Source organism: Panthera tigris, chromosome A3 (assembly GCF_018350195.1).
Source record: "Panthera tigris isolate Pti1 chromosome A3, P.tigris_Pti1_mat1.1, whole genome shotgun sequence".
NCBI lineage: Eukaryota > Metazoa > Chordata > Mammalia > Carnivora > Felidae > Panthera > Panthera tigris.
The window spans coordinates 64,880,030-64,887,177 of NC_056662.1; the positions used below are offsets into that span (position 1 = coordinate 64,880,030).

General features: G+C 46.3%; 1 long non-coding RNA gene across 1 annotated transcript; it reads left to right on the forward strand.

Moving 5' to 3' along the window:
• The first annotated feature begins 414 nt into the window (after positions 1-414).
• LOC122237016 lies at positions 415-5,678 on the forward strand. Its single transcript, XR_006215213.1, has 3 exons — positions 415-715; positions 1,220-1,383; positions 5,436-5,678. It is a non-coding gene; the product is annotated as an uncharacterized LOC122237016 (long non-coding RNA).
• Positions 5,679-7,148: the final 1,470 nt, after the last annotated feature.

Consider the following 7,148-nt stretch of genomic DNA (forward strand, 5'->3'; position numbering starts at 1 on the left):
GAGTAGTTAAGTATGGTGGAGACTCCAAAACTGGGCCTCATAGGGTGGAAATGATTGGTACCCTCAACGAGAGGTGTCTCAGTGAGCCTCAGTGCGTGGGTTTGGGCTTAGAATAGAGAGTAAGAAAGTAGAGAAAATGAGAATATGCAACTCTTAAGGGGTTTAGGGAGGAGGAAAGGTTTGAGAGGTGGCTGGAGAGAAATGTGAGGTGAGGAAGGGTGTGAGATGTCTTTTAGGATGGATGAGACTGACTGATGGGCAAGAATGGCAGAGAGGGGGAGGTTGAGGGAGAGATAGGTGGGGTGGGGGCCGGTGGGGGGCGGGGGGTGGCCAGCAGCAGAGTTCCTGAGAAGTAGGGCTGGGTAATGGGTCCAGGACACAGGCAGGGGCCTGGGCTGGGGGGACCCGCTTCCATGACACCTGGTGGGATGGACAGACAACATGCATCCTTTCTTTTTTCCTACGTGTTTGTGGAGTTAGGTGGCAGAAAGTCAAGTGAGCCCCCGGCTGATGGCTTTGGTGTTTTGTCAGAAAAGGAAACCAAGTTTTCTGCTGGAACGAGAAGAGCAAACTTGGAAGGGCCTCAATTCTCTACCACTCCCAGTATCCCCCAGTCTGGGGGTGACTGCTCCAGTAGGGCTCCTCGGCCATCTCTCACAGCCCTCACCTCAGCTTTAGGAACTGGCCTGCAGTCTGACATCTGGAAAGAGGCAAGGTGGGTCCCTGGGGCCTGCCCCGAGGTAACATTCCTTTACTTTCAAGTTTTAGCTTTTCTAAAACCTGGACTGCTTCTCCTTCCTTGTTCTTCCTGAACCCAGCATGGATTTCACTGGCAAATGGATGGCCTATTGTTCTGATGCTGAGATTGGAACAGAACTCTTCATTTTCGGAAGCTTATTTGTTTAAAACCCCCCTTTTTTTTTTTTTTTTTGTAAAGACTCAGCATAGTTTTTTCATAAGACAGTTGCTCGGTGACTGTGTTTGTCCCCTGCTCATGATGGGGATGTGGATAAAACTAATAGTCCCAAGACGCGTGGTCTACCCCTAACCCATCCCTTCGCCTTGTCAAGTAATTCCGTTTTGGGAGCCCGGCTGGGCGCGCTCGCGTCCGCCAGAGGGCGCCATCGGCCCGCGGAGCTGGCCGCGGGGTCCAGGGCCTGGAGGTGGCGGCCATGCGAAGCTGCCCATTTGCTCAGTGATTTCGTCTCTTCATCCCCAGCTGCGGTGGAGTGGCGCGAGCCAGCGCTCGCCAAGGCGCTCATCTGTGCAAGCAGGAAAGAAGCTAACAAGATTTGTGACGCCCTTCTTATTTCAAAGTGTCATCTTTGTGACAAGTATTTAGAGAGCACAAAGTTGTACCTACTACGTCCAAGATCCTGGAGAGTAAGTATCGAGATGAGTCATACTTCATCTCCAAACTTACAGACTTTCCGGAGAAGTGGCTGAATTAAGACAGGTGCCAAATAGAAAACTGGAGTTCAGGCAGAGGTCAGGGCTATGAGGAGAAGTGAGGGGAAGTGGTGGGAGGGGTCAGGCAGGAGAGTCTGTAGCCTCAGCTAGGGGAATGAGGACTGGGACAGGGAGGGGTTGGCTCATAAGAGAGGAAAGGATTTGCCACCCCACATCACAGCTTGGTTGCAACAGAACCTGTGAGCTTAGCTAGTTCTGGTTGTACATCCGTTATTCCTAAACGAGTGTTATCAGTGCCGAAAGGCAACATTCCCTGCCCTGGAGACCGAGCTCCTAAATCTTGAAAGGTAAATTAGAAGTAGAAATGGACTGGCCAAGTGTCCAGAATGGGTTACAGATATATAACCTAATCTGAACAGTTAGTCCTTCTGCTAATTGTTGAAATAGCCACGGGAGCCTGCAGAAACAGCTGTTATACTCGGTACAGGTGTCATAAAACCATACGCCAAAGATACATCTAATTGGTCTTAGGAGGTAAGATGCAAAAATAGAGACGTAGAGGAACAATAAAGTCCTTTTGTTTTAAGGACTTTGTTTACACGTATCACCAAAACAGCCTAAGGAAGAATTCTATGAATGTCATAGTCCTCCCAGAGAATTATTACAACAAATCTATAATATTGGGTTTTTAAAATATTTATTTATTTATTTTTGGGAGACAGAGCACAAGCAGGGGAGGGGCAGAGAGAGAGGGAGACACGGAATCTGAAACAGGCTCCAGGCTCTGAGCTGTCAGCACAGAGCCCAATGCGGGGCTCGAACCCATGAAGCACGGGATCATGACCTGGGTCAAAGTTGGGCGCTTAACCCACTGAGCCACCCAGGTGTCCTGTATAATATTGTGTTTTTTTTTTTTAATTTTTTAAGCGTTTATTTATTTTTGAGAGAGAGAGACAGAGTGCGAGCAGGGGATGGGCAGAGAGAGAGGGAGACACAGAATCCGAAGCGGGCTCCAGGCTCCGAGCTGGCAGCTCAGAGGTCCATGTGGGGCTCAAACTCACAGAGCACGAGATCATGACCTGAGCTGAAGCCGGACGCTTAACCAACTCAGCCACCCAGGTGCCCCACAAACCTATAATATTGTTTTGTGCTAAGGCCAGTTAAGTTTGGAACCAATAAATTAAAACAAACCTGGACCTTGGATTTACAGAAATTTTGTTCCCAAGGCATTAAAACGTAATTGGAGTTCTTATCATTAAATGGCATGGCATTGGTTCCAGCATGACAGTTTAGGAAAAACAGTAAACTCCAACCAGGAATTGTAGTGTAAGAGTTGATCTTAGACCTCTAATTAGTGCTTTTTTTTTTTTTTTTGATTATCATTAAAAATTCCCCTTGTGGCAAGTCAGTTAACTTCTCTAGGTCTCTGTTTCCTCATTTAATAGAGGAATTTAATAAGAAGGAAGAATATAGACCAGGTGATCTCTCAAATCCTGGAGCATGCAACAAACAGGTCTTCGTTCTGTCACGTCCAGATGCCTTCTTCGTACTGACTTGGCTCTGAAGTCACTTGAAGGACCTACAGTTCCTGTGAGGTTAAACATACTGAGGCAATGGGGCACCTGGATGACTCAGCTGGTTAGACTTTGGCTCAGGTCATGATCTCATGGTTCGTGAGTTCAGGCCCCGCGTTGGGCTCTGTGCCGACAGCTCGAAGCCTGGAGCCTGCTTCTGATTCTGTGTCTCCCTCTTTCTCTGCCCCTCCCCTGCTCAAATAAATGTTAAAAAAAAAATACTGCAGGAAGGGAACTTAGGTGGCTGCTATTTCTGATACAGGCTGCATTCCTCGTGTCATCAGAAGTCTTTTCTGCATGTGGTGGTCCAGGGCCATGGAGGATCTGATTGTGATTGTTGTCACCTCTGAATTTCTACAGCACTTTCTGACTGCACTGCTTATCTGTCAGTTAGTGTGGGCTGCCTGGAGTGGTCTTTCTACACTAGGTATTTGAGGACAGGGTCTATGGTATTCTTCAGTGTTATTCACCAAATAGTCCAGACTCTTCACCCCTGCATGTGGGACAACTTCTCAGCCCCCTAGAGTTTTGGGGAGAGAGGCCACCTGACTGGTTCTAGCTAATAAGTAGTGAGCAGAGTGACATTTAGCACATCCAGTGGACTATTCAGTTGCCTGGGTAGTTGCTTGCTACCTATGACCAGCTAAGTTCCAGGTAGTGACTTTTCTGGTGGTCTGGGTACAGGAGTGAGAATGATGCCGAGGCAGAGCAGAGCTCCCAGTCAACCCACTATGGTCTTAGGCAGTGTGAAGAGAAGCCTGTTATTTTAAGACCTCGGGATTTGGGGACTGTTTATTACAGCAGCATGCTGTGGCCCATTCTGACTAATAAAGGGTCATTGTGTGTCATCATCTTTGCTTCCCCAGGGCTCCAAATGACATGGTAGTCAATACCAACTGTGGCATGAATGACTGACTGAATCGCTCTTCCGATCTCTCCCACTGGAGTAGGGATTGTCCATATACCCATTTGTCCTCTCTAGAGCACCTGCCCCAGGACTGTGAACATAGCAGGTGCTTGGCAAGACCCATGGATTGATTTATATGCTTACGAGTCCCAAGATGCAACCCAATATCACAGCTAGAGATGTGGTGTGTGATGTCACTTTCCATATGCTGCCTGAGAGAGTGGGACTCAGGGTCAAAGGCACTGAGGAAGGAGGGGCAGCATGCCAGTATCTACCTTTAAGCTCTATGGGGTTACCTCTGACCCCTCCATCTCTTTGCAGGGTGTGAGTGAAGCTTGCTCTCTGGGTCACTGCAACAGAGTTCAGAGCAGAGACAGGGCCAAAATTAGAAGACACAGCAGGCCAGGCATAGGCCAGCAACAAGAGGCAGGACCTGGGGTGGGGTTAGAAGCTGGGCTGGAACTCAGGTGGGGCTGGGCCAGGCCAGGCCAGGCCAACAGAGCTCTGGAAGGCTTCTCCTGTCATTATGCTACTACGTGTCCCATCCTGTGGCCCAGGTGGTTGAATTCTGCTCCACAGAGCATGTGTGGAATGTATGACAGTCCCTGACCAGGCAGACCTTTGCAGAAGCCATTAACATTCTATAAATGGCAACTTGCACAGCAACAAGGACATGAATATTGATATGCTAGGCTAAGGTTCTGGCACCCCCTCTCTGCTTCTTTTAGCCAATCTAAACAATAGCCACAGAGTGTTTCTTTTTGATTAGAGTAAACCATCTTCAGACATGGATCTTCCATCTCTCTAACATCCTGTTGTGGGGAGAGTCTTCTGGGGCGGAGGGGAGGTTGCTGAAGAGGAAAATATCCATCCCTACAAAATGGCTTTTTTTTTAAGGCATTAACTCTGGTTATGCTGTTCCCCACTTTAGAATGACCAGTGTCTCTCAAGGAAAAACTTCAAACTTGTTTACAAGCTCAACAGAGTCTTAATTATCCCAACCAACCTACCTTTCCTCCTCTTACTGCCTGCCATACTGCCTGGTTGCTTCCTCATCCCACACAGCCATACTCTTACTACTCATGCTCTGCACACTCTGTTCCCAATGCCTCCAGTGCCCTTCCCTATTCTCTTTGCCTACTGGAATGTCTAGACCTGCTGGTTGATGCCTTCCCAGGCAAGGGGTGAACCTGCCTCTGGGAGCACCCCTAATCTTATTGCAGCATTTATCATGTGGCCCTGGGGACTCTTGCTCAATCGGTCCTTTTCCCCGTGAGCTTAATTTTTGAAGGAGGGGGCACCGTCTTGATCATCTTTGTTAAGTTCTGAAATCATTTTCCTTCCTTTCCCTCTCCCAAAGGTCACAAAATAACTAGGCCATAGTTGGAATGGACAGGGCATCTAATTTAGCACCAAAGCCATCTCTGTCCTATCTTTCAGGACTACACAGGGGCCAAGAGAAGGTGAAAGTAGGTAATAGTTATTGATTGAAATTTTACATTCTCAAGTTTCCCACCTGCAAGCACTTGTTTTTCTTTTCACAGGAATCTGGAGCAAAGGGTTATTTTGGATACCCCACTCTCTCCCCAGCAGTCCCCTTCAGGTAAATTTAAGGTAAATTTCCCTAAGCAACCTCACATCCGGCATCGCAGTGGTGATCCCGGAGAGTACAGATTTGTATGCCACCGGGTTCGAGAGTTAAGAAAGAGGTTTATTTAGAAATAAGGATGTAAGAAGAGAAGGAAATTAGCGATGTTTGAATGTAGAATACTGGCATTCGCTTTCCATTTAAGTATTCATTCAATACAAAACAGGCAGTGTATTTGGCCGAGTCTTTGAGTGACTCCACCCCAGACAGAAAGACTTGTAATTAAGAGGCGTGCACTTGTTGTGATGAGCACCTGGTGTTGTACGGAAGTGTTGAATCACTATGTTGTACACCTGAAACTAACATTATGCTCTGTGTTAACTAATTGGAATTTAAATAAAAACTTAAGTAAAGGGTTAAAACCCACAAGAAAGGAAGGTGAGGTCACACTGGTATTGGTCGCATTTGAGAATTGCAGCCTGATTATTTACATGGTGTAACAAACAGATGCTGTCCTTCTGCAACCGTACCCAGGTCACAAGGAATTTTGGTGTTGGAAGTTTGTAGGTTACTGGCTTTTAAGAACGCCTAGTCACTGAGATGTCAACAGACCCTATTTATTTATATATACTTGGGAGGTCTTGTCTGGGGACGGGTGGAATAGGATATCATGCAAAAAGTTCAAGTTCATCATGCCCTTAATTCTAAACTTATTTCCTATTTAACCCATTGAAAAGGAGGTATTTTGGCCAATGTTTTTCAATCCTGCGTACTTTTCTGTTTGCATGGTAATCTCACCCAGAGAAAGTACAGAGAAGGTATGAAACCCTCATGGATCCCTAAACTCATGAAATACTTGCCTTTCTAGACTTCCCAAGAGGGATGGGGGGAGGGTGAGGCAAATGGAGCACTCACCTCAGGTACAGAAGTTCAAGGGTGCCGATAAACTCAGTAACATAAGTAATATTTTAATGCAACATTTAAATTTACTTAAAAGTTGGATATTATGCCCATTCATTTTTACATTAATTTTGATTTTCAAAAATATTGCATTCAAATATTACTGATTACTTAGCTGATTATTATTGGTACCCCTTAAATTTTGCCTGTCAAGTATCTCAGCTCTAGTGCTGGTTCTGCTTCCCAGATGCATTGTCCAATGATGGAGCCCTGTTTGCCATTGCCTTCAATCACATGCCCCCGGAAGGGAGAAACAAGTTTAATAACAATAACATGGTGGAAGGAAAGAGCAAGGAGGAAAAAGTTCTGATGAACAAAGACACATAAAAGTTAAACAGCAATGAGACATCCCACTCAGGCTTTGTCCAACTGACAGATTTTAAAATACACCTCCAGCTGGTGGGAGTGGCCATGTAAGGCATAACTTTTATATCCTGACTTTTTACATGCACAAGATCTCAATAGTCCCTAAGACTGCATTTTAGCACTCTCTACCCAGCTGCCCTATTCATCAGGGCGTGCTGGGAGAAATTGTAAGATCAGGCAGAGCAGCGATTTCAGGCCTTAGGAGATCACCTTGGGACTTTCTGATCATTCTTGCGTCCTGTGTTGCTGCCCTTGGTATCCAGTTGTTTCAGGGGACTGCCTCCTTCCTCACCTTTAATCCTTTTTAAGCCTTTAAGCTACAGACCATGATAACCTTTTTCTC